This window comes from Ambystoma mexicanum, chromosome 2p, assembly GCF_040938575.1.
Source record: "Ambystoma mexicanum isolate Mex_15411 chromosome 2p, UKY_AmexF1_1, whole genome shotgun sequence".
NCBI lineage: Eukaryota > Metazoa > Chordata > Amphibia > Caudata > Ambystomatidae > Ambystoma > Ambystoma mexicanum.
In genome coordinates this window covers 1,026,580,446-1,026,593,305 of record NC_090923.1, presented here as the reverse complement: position 1 = coordinate 1,026,593,305, position 12,860 = coordinate 1,026,580,446, and the positions used below count along the sequence as shown (strand labels likewise).

The 12,860-nt window shown below is 48.8% G+C and overlaps 1 protein-coding gene across 5 annotated transcripts in view; it reads left to right on the top strand.

Annotated features, from left to right (window-relative positions):
* PACS1 (phosphofurin acidic cluster sorting protein 1) overlaps positions 1–12,860 on the top strand; it is a 2,791,059-nt gene that overhangs the window by 1,562,422 nt on the left and 1,215,777 nt on the right. The gene's annotated exons all lie outside the window — the stretch shown is intronic.

Here is a 12,860-nt window from a genome sequence, read left to right as displayed (position 1 = left end):
ATGCGACTACAGTACTAGGCCTGACGACATTTCTGATAGAGCCGGAATATAACAAGAGGTGAGGGAGGACAAAGGAGGCAGAAGAACAAAACAAGCGACTATCATACTAGGCCTGATGACATTTCAGATAGTGCTTGGGGGTCGGGGGGGACAAGTATGGGGGTACAAGTATGGGAGGGGGGAGACCAACAATTGTTGCTATCGTACTAGGTCCAAGGACAATTCTGATAAAGTGCAAAGAGAAAGTAGGGGAGATATGAGAGGGGGAGAAGGGAGAAGGGTGAGGAGGATGAGAACAGAGAATAAAACAATGAAAAAGAGCAGAGAAGCAGAGGGGAGAGCAAAATCCTGTTTCAGAGTTCAATAAAACACAATGTTGCCAGGGACAAAAATGTAGGCAAGGATTCAAGAAGACGATGGGCACAGCGTGAATCAGGGCCAACCTGAGTACGAGATCCATGGAGATCCAGCATGAGAGTCGAGAAGGTGAAGATCCAAAGTCAATGTGTCCATAAAGTCAAATCCAAGCGTAGGCAACAGGTCGGAGATGGTGAAACAATAGTGAATCAAGAGAACTCCTGCAGTGAATAGGTGATGGGGGGGGGGTGAAAGATGGGAAGGGGGATGCGGGAACAAGAGAGCTGGAAAGCATGGGAGGGGTAAAAGACACAGGGGGGCCACAGGGAGGCACAACGACATCACAGGGGGGACCAGCGAGGGGGGTGGGGGCACAGAGACTTTACAGGGGACCAGAGGGGTTGGGGGGCACTGAGAGACGTCACAGGGTCCAGAGCGGGTGTGGGGGCACAGAAAGACATCATGCAGGACCTGAGGGAGTTGCGGGGCCGAGAGATATTACGGGGGGCTGGAGGGAGTTGGGGGGCACAGAGAGACATCACAGGGGCCGGAGGGAGTTGGGGGGGCACAGAGAGACATCACAGGGGACCAGAGGGGGTGGGGGCACAGAGAAATCACAGGGGACCAGAGTGGGTTGCACAGAGCCATCACGGGGGTCCAGAGGGTGGTCGGGGGCACAGAAAGACATCACAGGGAATAAGAAATACCAAAAATGTAAGAACACGCTGGGCAGGTTGTGGCTTTTAAACAAAAATCAATCTTTTTTAGACTAAAAGGAGCAAAACAAACTGGATCAAAAACTCTCCTTCAAAGTAGTCCAAAGTAGCTTGTGTCTGGGGCTTTTTAAAAGATAAAGTTCTAGTCCTAGTCCTCATAAGCCCAGCGAAATTCTGCAGCTCCTTCCTCGCCGTCAAGCCTGTTCTGAAAAAAGAAGGGAGAATAACCCCTTAGTCTTCTTCTTCTTCTTAATTATCGGAGGCGTGCTTGCTATCTTCTTTATATAGGGGCTGGGATGCCATTGTCCAATCGGGAATCGCCATACTATGAAGCCTTTGTAGAGACATCACGAGAGCCCGCGCGAGATCTCGCTGCGGGATCAAGCTCCGCCCACGCGCGCTTCGCGCGCATTACGGGACGAGCGGAGGACGCGATAAGGTGCGTCCTGAATAGCCCTCCTGCTACGGGGCCCGCTCCTTACAGGACTTGGACACAGTTCAGCATGGCAGCATTCTCTCTACCACTTTAGGCCCGTTGGCCTTTATCATTAATCCACACATGTTGTCTGCATGCTGCCCAAAGCTGGTTAAGTAAATAAATACATCGTCACCAGATCAGAGGCTCCTGTCTTCATTGAAGGTATTATACTACATAAATTGGCGACGAGGATCACCACCAGAACCCACGGAGGAACATGCAAAGAGCAACGCCACCGCCGCCATTTCTCCAAACTCCAGGTAGGCCTGCCATTCCATGGCCACAATGGCAGCCCCTATTCACGACATATGTGGAGGCCCTAGGAGGGGCGGGATTTTCAGCGGCTAGGCGCAGGGCCATGCTTTTAAATGCCCTGGGAGTGGAAGGACAGAGAATATTCGAGAGTCTCACCCCGATACCAGTGGCTGGCGACAATGACGATGTTTTTAAGGAGGCTGTCAGGAGAATCATTAAAAGGTTTGCCAGTAAAGAGAACACAGTGCTCCACCGAATACGGTTTTACACACGAAAGCAAGAAATATCTGAACCAGTTGACGATTACGTCACCAAGCTGAGGGAATTGGCGGCGCTGTGTAACTTTGGCAACAACGCGGAGAGTCTCATTTGTGACATGTTGGTCGTCCACACCAACAGCCGGAAGGTCCAAGATAAGTTTATTGTCGAAAAAGAACTGCAGTTGGAGAAAGCGATTGAGATCGCCAGGGCAGTCGAAGAAACGGCAGGAAGACGTAAGGAGCTCACGGGGGCCCAGAGTTCGGCAGAAATACAGGCAGTGGGTTACCATGCAAGAAAAGAGAGGATGGCCGCTGACACGAAAGAAGGGAGAGGAAACAGAAAAGAACCCCTAAAGTGTCACAGGTGCACCAGCACGAAACACCTGGCGTTTGACAGGGAGTGCCCAGCCAGAGGCAAGGAGTGCTCCATTTGCAAACGCATTGGCCATTTCTCCATCGTGTGTCGGTGGAGGAACAAGAAAGTCTCCGGCATCAATGCAGATCGCAATCCGGAGAAAGAGTCATCCTCCGAAGATGAAGGGAGACCCACTGTCATCATGGTTAACAGCACAAGAGCGAGGAGAGAGAAGCCCCACTGCGTGATCAAGATTGATGGAATAGAAACTAGGGTCATGGCAGATTCAGGGTCCGATCTAACGATCCTTCCCCTTCGCACGTACAAGGACATGGTGGGAAAGGAAAAGGTGCAAGTGCTCACAACGAAACACAAACCTACGGTGTTTGGAGGGGCGTCAGTCGAACTACTAGGATACATCAAAGCCAAAGTTGAATTCAAAGGAAGGGAAACCACGACCAGGGTCTATTTCAGTCACGAAGGCCCAGCAGTGCTAGGGTGGGACGACCAGGACAAGCTGAAAATCAGACTGGATCCCAGCACTGAAGAACAAGTCCTGTCAGTCAAGGTGACGAGAGGACCCGTGGTCAAAAGCGACTACCCAACACTTTTCTCTGAGGAGCCGGGGCACATCAGGGGTTTTCTCCACAAGATAATACTCAAAAAGAATGCTGTCCCAGTAAAGCACCGAGCGAGGCCAGTACCAGCCACGGCAAGGGCTGCCCTTAGAAGTCAGCTGGAAAAGATGAAAATGGAGGGCGCTATAGAAGAAATCGAAGCATCAGAATGGCTGAGCCCCGTCGTGCTCATAAAGAAACCCCAATCACAGGAACTCAGGGTATGCATAGACTTGCGCAGCTTAAACTTAGAAGTCATCACCGATAACTACCCCCTTCCAAGCATAAATGAACTCATTCTGTTAATGAAAGAAGCCAGGATATTTTCGAAACTGGACATGAGGAATGCATACCACCAAATACAGCTACATGATGAATCGAAACCCCTCACGGCATTCATCACCCCATTTGGCACATACCAATTTACCAAGATGCCATTCGGGTTGTCATCGGCAGCGTCGGCGTTCCAACGCATGATGGACGTCTTGCTGAAGAAAGTTAAAAATGTAGTCTACTTCCAGGACGACATCCTCGTGTATGCGGAAGATGAACAGACGCACAACGCCACGTTGAGAATTGTCTTAAACAAGCTACAAGAAGCTGGGGTGCGGTTACGCTATGAGAAATGTCTGTTCAGAGTGAAAGAAGTTGAATACTTAGGTTATAAGATTTCAGAAAAAGGGATCAGTCCCAAACAAAATCTCATGCAAGCAATCATTAAAGCACCGGAACCAGTCAGCAAAGAGGAAGTAAGGTCATTTCTGGGGCTGGCTGAGTACTATGCGAAGTTCATACCAAAGTTTTCCGAAACCACGGCACCCCTTCGAGAAGTACTCAAAAAGGGCTCGGAATTTGTGTGGCAAGAACCCCAAAAGACAGCGATGGTGAAGATAAAACAGCATATCGTAGAAGCACCATGCCTCCAACCGTTTAATCCCGCGTGGGAAACGGTTGTCACCACCGACGCCAGTGCCTATGGGCTGGGAGCAGTGCTAACACAAAAGAAAGGCGACACTGAACACGTTGTGGCCTTTGCATCGAAAGCATTATCAGAGGCGGAACAGAACTATTCCACCATTGAAAAGGAAATGTTGGCATGCGCATGGGCGGTGGAACATTTCAGGACATATGTATGGGGCACCAAATTCAAGTTGGTAACTGACCATAAGCCCCTGATCCATATGCTGAGCCCGGGAGGCACAAAAGTATCCACGCCCAGATTGGCACGCATCGCAGCCAAGCTGCAAGAGTACACGTTTGAGATCCAGCATATTTCAGGCTGGAAAAATTCACAAGCCGACTGCATGTCGAGACTGCCGGAGGGTAAGGATAAAGCCACCACTTTCCTCCACGGAGAATGCATAGTGGCATCGATTATGGACGTGAGAGCGCCAGAGTACCTGGAACTCAGTGAGAGACACTGGGAAGAGGAAGATGGAAAAGACCCCACCATGGCCATGATCCGCAAATGGACAAAGGAAGGTTGGCCAAGTGAAAAGGCGTTACCCGAGGGCATGAGACCCTACTGGAAGGTGTCGGATGAACTATCGGAAACGGAAGGAATAATCATGAAGTCAGACCAGATTATTCCTCCCACAGGAATGAGAAGAATCATCCTAGGTAGAGCCCACGCGGGCCACTTGGGAAACACCATGACCCGTCGCAGAGTGAGAGAGGCCTACTGGTGGCCATCCATGGACCAGGAAATTCGATCCATGATAGAACGTTGCCATGAATGCCTCAACAGTGACAAGAGACTCAAGGTTCGCCAAGCACCCCTAATACACACAGAAACTCCAGAAGCGGTGTGGTCAAAGGTCGGCATTGACTTCATAGGACCGTTGGAAGCAATGGCACCGGAACACCGGTACGGTGTAGTACTGGTTGACTACCTATCCAAGTGGGTGGAGGCCGCGTTCGTCCCGAACATAACGACGGCAACTGTTATAGAAGTACTTACAGAAATTTTTCAGAGGGAAGGTCTTCCCAAGGAAGTAGTCACCGACAATGGGGTGCAACTAGTCTCGAAAGACATGGAGGAGTTCTTAAAGAGAGACCACATAAAACAAAAGAAAGCGGCCCTGTATCACCCACAAGCAAATGGGCTTGTCGAAAGGGACAATAGATTCGTAAAAGGCGCCATCCAGTTGGCGACAGCTTCGGGCATGGACCCGCTCAAAACCACCAAGGAGGCCATAGCAGCCCACAGACTCACACCCAATGGGATCACCCAAATATCCCCGTTCAAAATGTTGAGAGGGAGGAGTGCTGCATCCACGCTGATCCCACCATGGTTGTCGAAAATACGAGAAGATGAAGCGGTGGACATGGCGGAAGTAGTCTGGAGAATTGAAAGCGACAAGGCACGCATGAAATCATGGAGCGATCGAAGAAGAAGAACCAAGCAGACGTCAGACATCGGAGAGGGAGACTTGGTCAAAATCCAGTTACCGAAGAAGGATCACAGCACAGGGTCTCGGTTTAGCCGACCCATCAAAGTGATTCACAAAGGGGCAAACCACATCCGCACGGAAGACGGGCGAGCGTGGAATCTAGAAAGAGTAGCATTATACCAGAAGAATCGAGGAAGAGCAAAGACCCCAGAGAGACCACCAGCGGAAACCGAAAGGGAATTTGGAGCAGGCGAAGAAAGAGAACCAGAAAGAGACGACAGAGAGAGGGGTGAAACAGAAGTTGAACCGGAACCATTGGGTGAAGATCCTGATCAGGCGCAACAAGAGAATTTCACCCAGACTGTTGATCGTCCCAGAAGGGAACACAGAAGACCGGTGAGATATAATGACTATGTTTTACAATGAGTTTGATGTGCGTTGAAAAGGGGAGATGTGTAGAGACATCGCGAGAGCCCGCACTCTCGCGAGATCTCGCTGCGGGATCAAGCTCCCCCCCGCGCGCTTCCGCGCATTACGGGACGAGCGGAGGACGCGATAAGGTGCGTCCTGAATAGCCCTCCTGCTACGGGGCCCGCTCCTTACAGGACTTGGACACAGTTCAGCATGGCAGCATTCTCTCTACCACTTTAGGCCCATTGGCCTTTATCATTAATCCACACATGTTGTCTGCATGCTGCCCAAAGCTGGTTAAGTAAATAAATACATCGTCACCAGATCAGAGGCTCCTGTCTTCATTGAAGGTATTATACTACAGCCTTGATAAGCCCCCCCAAACTCCGCCCCTTCTTTCCGGAATGAAGGCTACCATAACGTTCTCTGATCTGGACACCCGTGGGGACTGTCGTTCGGATTCTCATGTTCCTGTGTGTTGGGTATATAAATGCAAACCTGCCTAATTGTGAACTGGAGGTTATTGGCCGGAACTCCTCTCGTGAAGGGAAAGTGTATTCCGAAGTTTCATTGTTCATTACTGCGTCTGTTGACACTGTTTTCACTGCGTCTATATTTTTATGTAGACACGTGGCTTTTGCACTGGCGTTCTCGCTCACTTGCTTATGGCGTGTTTTTCTGCCGCTCGCCGCTGCAGCGGGTGATCTGGGAACGGCCCTGTTCTTCACTGTGTATAACGTAGCATTCGTGTCCTCAAACTCTGCCCAACACGCGTTTATGCCGCCGGCATTACCTGCCTCACCGTTGTGAGTTACACTGACAACATCTCTGCACTGGGTGGTTGTCCAGGATTCTTTGTTCCCCCACCATGTGTCTTCCACTCCATTCTTGATTGCCGTCGGCTGTCCACATACCCTGGCGGTTGTACTTGCCCTCCTTTAGACGTAAGCCCAGCAGCAAGCTGTTCATGGCTATGGGCTTTACACGTGCATACTATTTCAAAAAAACAATCACAACTTATACTTTTGCAATATGAGAAATGTGACACCAGACTGAGCCGAGAAATATTTAAGACTACTTCCCAGTTTCTGCATGACATTAGAGTCCCCGTGGTTAGTTGGGTCAAGACCTGAAGGGAGAGTCCGAGGTTCAAGCAAGCAGGAGCGCCAGTCATAAGGCGCCGGGAGGATGTAAATCACCTGAAGAGTGGCTGTTTCTTTGCTTCAACATACCGATTTTGGCATCTCAAGTCCCTGATGCGATATCTTTAAAGCTATCACCATGTAGCAACTCCACAAGGGGATTCCATGAGCCATGTAATTTTTTTGTCAGCATTTGCACTTTTTTTTTTTTTTTTTACCAACTTCTGTACCAAAATGGGTACGTTGTGAGGCTATTGTTGTGACTTGAGTGTCGTATAGGCAGAAGAGGCCTCCGTCCCCAAATGCCACACAGAGAGAACCCAAAGTCACTCTCTGTGCAGCCGTTGAGGCCACAGGCGGAGATGCTCAAATCCGGGACCGCGAACCTCTGGGACCCCAGGCTGCTGCAAGAAAATGCGGATTAAGTACCAAGCAATAAGCAATAAACCACAGAGTTAGGAAAAAAGTAAAGGTCTTACCTAAGGAGGTCAAGGTAGAGATGATGGACCTAATGGGGAGGTCCGGGACCCGCGTGGACGGAATTACCCCAAAAGGAGTAGTAGTCGGCTTATCCGCCTGTTAGCAGGAGTAAACTGTGGAGCGGTGAGACAAGAAGTCCAAAGGGTCGAAGTGCCAGAGGGAGAATCCGTGAGGCAGTCCAAACAGTCCGTGGTCGAAAGCCAATAATCACCAAGTAACAAATCCAAGGGTAAATCCAAGAAGAGTCCAGTAGAGCAGGCCAGGTCGATTCTGTGAGTAGTCAATGAACCGAAGTACGTAACGCCAAACAGGATGCAGAGCACAGCTGTGAAGCAACGAGTACCTGGGTTTCCTGTGTTTAAGTACTCGCGCTTCTGGTCACGTGATGAGCGCTTCTGGTCACGTGATGCGCGGCTGGGTCACATGATCGGGCAAGCGCGTCACGCGACCTTAGTCCTGCGACGCGGAAGCCCGATGCTAATCCTTCGTGATCCCAGGCGCCAAGGTAACTGCCATTGAAGAAACGGCCGTAGCCTGAGAGCAGTCCTGTTACGGACCAGGCGCGGCCGTGCGCGCAAGGCATGCAAGTATCCACGTGGGTCCCGGAGAGGAGAGGGAGAAAGGGATGAGCGAGACGGCGGGCAGGGGAGCGCTTTGGAGACCACACAATCCCAGGCCAGTGGTGTGCGCGTGGGAGGAATCGTGACAGCTATTTTGGTAGCATTTTAGAAAATGTGTTATACCAGTGGAGGTATGACGTGTATGTGCCCTTGTGTCTCTGCTACCCCTTACATTCTCCTATGTCTCATTGCCTTTCTTTCCACCAATAGGTTTTGAATGGTCTTTCTGGCACGCTCCTTTTTTGAAGTATGTTGGTACTGAAACTTTTTGAGATCTTGGGCTATTATGCATTTCCAGACATGACACACTTCAGGACCTGTCTGCAGACTTCAGTCGGTCAGTATGACCTCTTTGTGTTTTTATGACTAATTTTCACTAGTAGATTGTCAACCCTTTCCCTAGGCAGTTGCATCAGGGCACCTCCTGCGAAAGTAATCACTGGAACAAAAAGCAATCCAAAAAGGAGCGTACACCATGTACGAAGTAACACACATTTATTGGACCCAAAAAACAGCTGGGAAGCACAGTTCAGACATCTCAGTGGAACTGAACTGAATTAAGTGAGCCGTTGATGCTGCCCACCGTGGCTGAACATTTTATACAACCTTGATCACATTATCGCATAATAATTTGGTTACATTTTTAAGGCAGGTCACAAAAACTGATAGTGGGACTACGTCAGTCTCCTATATCCAGATATATGTTGACTGATCGTAATTGGTTACTGCAACTTTTGGCCACAGTTACATTACCTCCCCTCGTGATGTCCCGTACCTTTTCACACTGCCCCTCAATTACATGGTCACGCTGATCAGTTGAAAATTACTAATTTGCCATTCGCTGGCACTGTTGGAACATACAAAAATAGCTTGAGATGGCAAGGGGTGAGACATTCATACAGAATGTGCCCCGTGACATCAGCAAGGACACAGTACAATGTTGCACCCTAGGGACACCAAACTTCTGCTCTGCTGCATGGCTCCCCGCACCGCTTCCAATAGCCCCAACCTCAATGCTCTGGCCTCCCCGCTCCATTCTCCCGCATGGCTGCTAAGTGTAGTCTGAAAAACCGATACCACAGTGTGGCTGGAGTCAAATTAACAGTATTTAATTACTATTTCTCTGCCAATTATCCTTGCGCACCCATGTGCCTAGCTCATTGGGCCTCGAAAGTATCTTTTAGACTGATTTTGCTGGGGCTGCATTCTCCTGGGAAACTTCAGCTGTGCAACATTCTAGCACACTCTTTCTGCTGATTGTTCAAGAAACACATCTGAATTGTTCCACACAGGCATGCAGCTCTTTCAAATGAGCTGTCTACGAGAAATGCTTCCTTAACGTCAGCCTACAACAAAGATGGCTTCCCAACAGTTCACATATTGCTGCAAAGCCCTCTACCATATATCCCTCCAGGGTGTCTTTTCCCCCACCCCATGCTTGCTCTATACAACTACCCCACTATACCCAAAACACCCACCCTTCATTGAGTTCCATCATGGGACTTCTCATACTGCACCTGTGCCACATTATGCATTCAGCGCCACTTTCAATGACATCCCCACCCCTGTCGTCACCCACTACGTTACTAGTGACATCACCTCGTTACTTGTGCAACTGGTACATGCGCCCCCTCCTTGCAGCGTTGGATTTGGACCTTTACAACATTCCCCCCTTCGATCAGTCTATTGATCAAAATTATTTTTCTTTGGTATCCACACCTTTGTCACAGTCTGCAAATCCTCCCCTTGAGTCTCCTACCCTTCCAGTGAACAACCCATTATCACACACTCTTTCCAGTCAGCTGAACAATGTACCCACAATGCATCATAGTTGTCTGTTCAAAGGTGGGATTGTGAACATTACCGGTGGACCATAGTTAGGCATTTGTGTTTGTGTATGGTGTGCACAGTGTATACTTTTACCAGCCACGTCTACATTCAAGGGCATCATATATTTTTCCCTCCCCCACAATCGTAATCCCAACTGACATGCACAGAACGTGAGGAGCACCAAAACGAGTAATGGGACAGTCACTTTAAAAATGTTTGCCAACCACATTGGAACCCAGGCAAAAAGATGTCAAGCTAGTTAGTTGACGTTACTGTGCTTGTTTCCTTCGTCATTGTCTCATGAAGCGTACGTAGTTCTTTTATCACTTCCCGTCAAAGTTCAGTTTACAGTGTTGTTTGCAGCAATAAATGTACAGCAACTGCTCCCTATTTGTTGGTAGTCCCTGCCCTCCATTGCTGTGAGTAAGTCCAATATATAACTGTTCTGTAGGGCCACTAACCTCAGTTCCTCCCGCACAGAGTTGAGCCCCTTCTCAATGGAATTAGCCAGTTGCAGCACTTTCATTTGCAACATCTTGGCGTTTGTTTCGGTCCGGACACCTGCAAGCCGCAGGGAAGCTAAAAAGGTGGATCCTTTGGAAAAAAGAAAAAAACCTGGTGGAATGGCAGCCAGTCTCTCTGATGACTTGTCAGACCAATAGTTACTATCCCTTTTGTTTCTCCTCAAATCCAGTGCTTGCGCTGGCCATGTGTGCGCCTCCTTATTAAAACCTTTATTTCAAATGGATTGTGTCCTCCCACGTATTCCTCATCTTGTGATAATTCGTTTCGCCAGCTTCGCTGCATCGGAAAAAATATTTCGGCAGAGGGCGCTGTGCTCGAGGTCGTGGCGTCGAATGTCCCTCGACGGGCTCCGTACCGTGTCGACATCACCGCTGGTATAAATGGCTCGAGCCGCGCCCGTTGGCTTCAGTTCTGTTTTTTCGAGGAAATGCTCGTGGAACATATAGGCGTATGCTGTGACTGATGGGTCCATCGTGAGAGGAAATTGCAAGAAAGTATAAACTATGCTGCGGGGTAGGTTGGGAGGGTCGATGAGGAATACGTGGGAGGAACATCCAGTCGAAGGAACATTACAGTTGGTAAGTAACTTGTTCTTCGAATGGATTGTGTCCTCCCACGTATTCCTCATCTTGTGATAGACTCCCATAGCAGTGATCAATCTGGAGGCGGGAGTACTAGTTTTTTGTTTTCATGTACAGAGTGAAGTATACCCTCATTTGAGGATGCGGTATCCAAACAGTAATGTTTGGTAAAAGTGTGTATTGATGCCCATGTTGCAGCTGAGCAAATATCTTTTGCCCGGACTCCCCTCTTCAAAGCCGCAGAAGTGGCCATTCCCGTTGTGGAGTGAGCACGTAGCCCATCCGGTGGGTCTTTCCCCGCTAGTCTGTAGAATTCCAATATAGCAAGAATAATCCAGCGTGCTATGGTTTGTTTGGTCACCACTAAACCCATGTTACGACCTGTGTATCCCACAAAAAGCTGGTCGTCTTGGCATAATTCTGTCAATCTTGAAATGTAAAAGCTGAGGGCCCTTTTGGGGTCCAGCCTATGTAATCTCTCCTCTTCTTTTCCCAAATGAGGAGGAGGATCAAATGTTGGTAAAACAATTTCTGCGACAAATGGAAGTCGGAAAGAAAGATGGTTTAACTTTCAGAATTTCAGAATTACTTTGTCCTTAGAAAAAGTGGTATATGGAGGTTTACATGAGAGCCTGTAGTTCACTAACCCTGCGGGCTGATGTTAATGCCACCAAAAGGACAGTTTTTAATGTCAGAAGCCTCAATGAGCATGAGTGCAGAGGCTCAAATGGTATACATGTCAAGAATTTAAGAACTAGATTAAAATCCCAAGTTGGAACATGAAATGGTATTGGTGGATATACATTTGTAAGTCCTTTCAGGAATTGTATTATTAATGGTATTTTAAAATAAGAAACCTCTTCCGAGGTACGCTTAAAAATGGAAAGGGCAGCCAGATATCCTTTGATTGTTCCTATCTGGAGCCCCAGATTGGCTAGATGTAACAGGAAAGAAAGCACCACTGGTGTGCCACATTGAAAAGGGTCCACATCTCTATCTTTGCACCTTCTTCTTGGTTCTCCCCTTCTCTTTGCTTCTGAGTCTCTCCTTTTTTTTGTGGAGGTAGGGACGTCCAGTGAAGGATGCCACCGTATAGGTGTGACGATGGGCAGTCCTCCGTGACCGTTAGAGGGGAAAAAGCCGAAGGCACAAAAAACCCCTAAGAGACTTTCACACAGTGGTTGTGGAGTAGGCTTGAGTGAGCAGGTAGACAAGATGACGAGAGTGGAGGCTGATGGCAGATCCAAGGCGTCAAAGGCAAACCAAAAGACAGGCTGAGGTCTGGTACACTGGCTGGCGGTTGGGTACAAGGCGAGTAGCAAAGGCAATCCAAAAGGCAGGCTAAGGTCTGGTACACTGGGTGGCTGTTGAGTACAAGGCGAGTAGCAAAGGCAATCCAAAAAGCAGGCGGAGGTCTGGCACACAAGCAGGAAAGTGAGTACAAGGAAGAAAGCAAAGGCAGACAGAAAATGGAAGAAAATAGGAAGGGCAAGGGGAAGAGAGAGAAAACAGGCGAGAGGGGGAAGGAGTGAAAAACGAGGAAGAGAGAGAGGGAACAGCTGTAAAAGTAGCAACGATGCAACATGCCCGCAACCCGGAAGTGACTGTAGAAGTACCTCCGGTTATGTGCGCGTACAAAGAACTAGACCTGTACTGCCGCAAGGGGAAGAAAAAAAGTAATGGAACAAGTTATGACGGACCATAGTGCCAGCGGTTCCAAACCCGCCACCTTCGCCGAGACATGACTATGCCTTCATTCTCGCTACTAGCAGGGAGAAAACTGTCCCTGTCCAACTACAAACCAAATAAACAAAGAAACAAAAAACACTACACCACCATT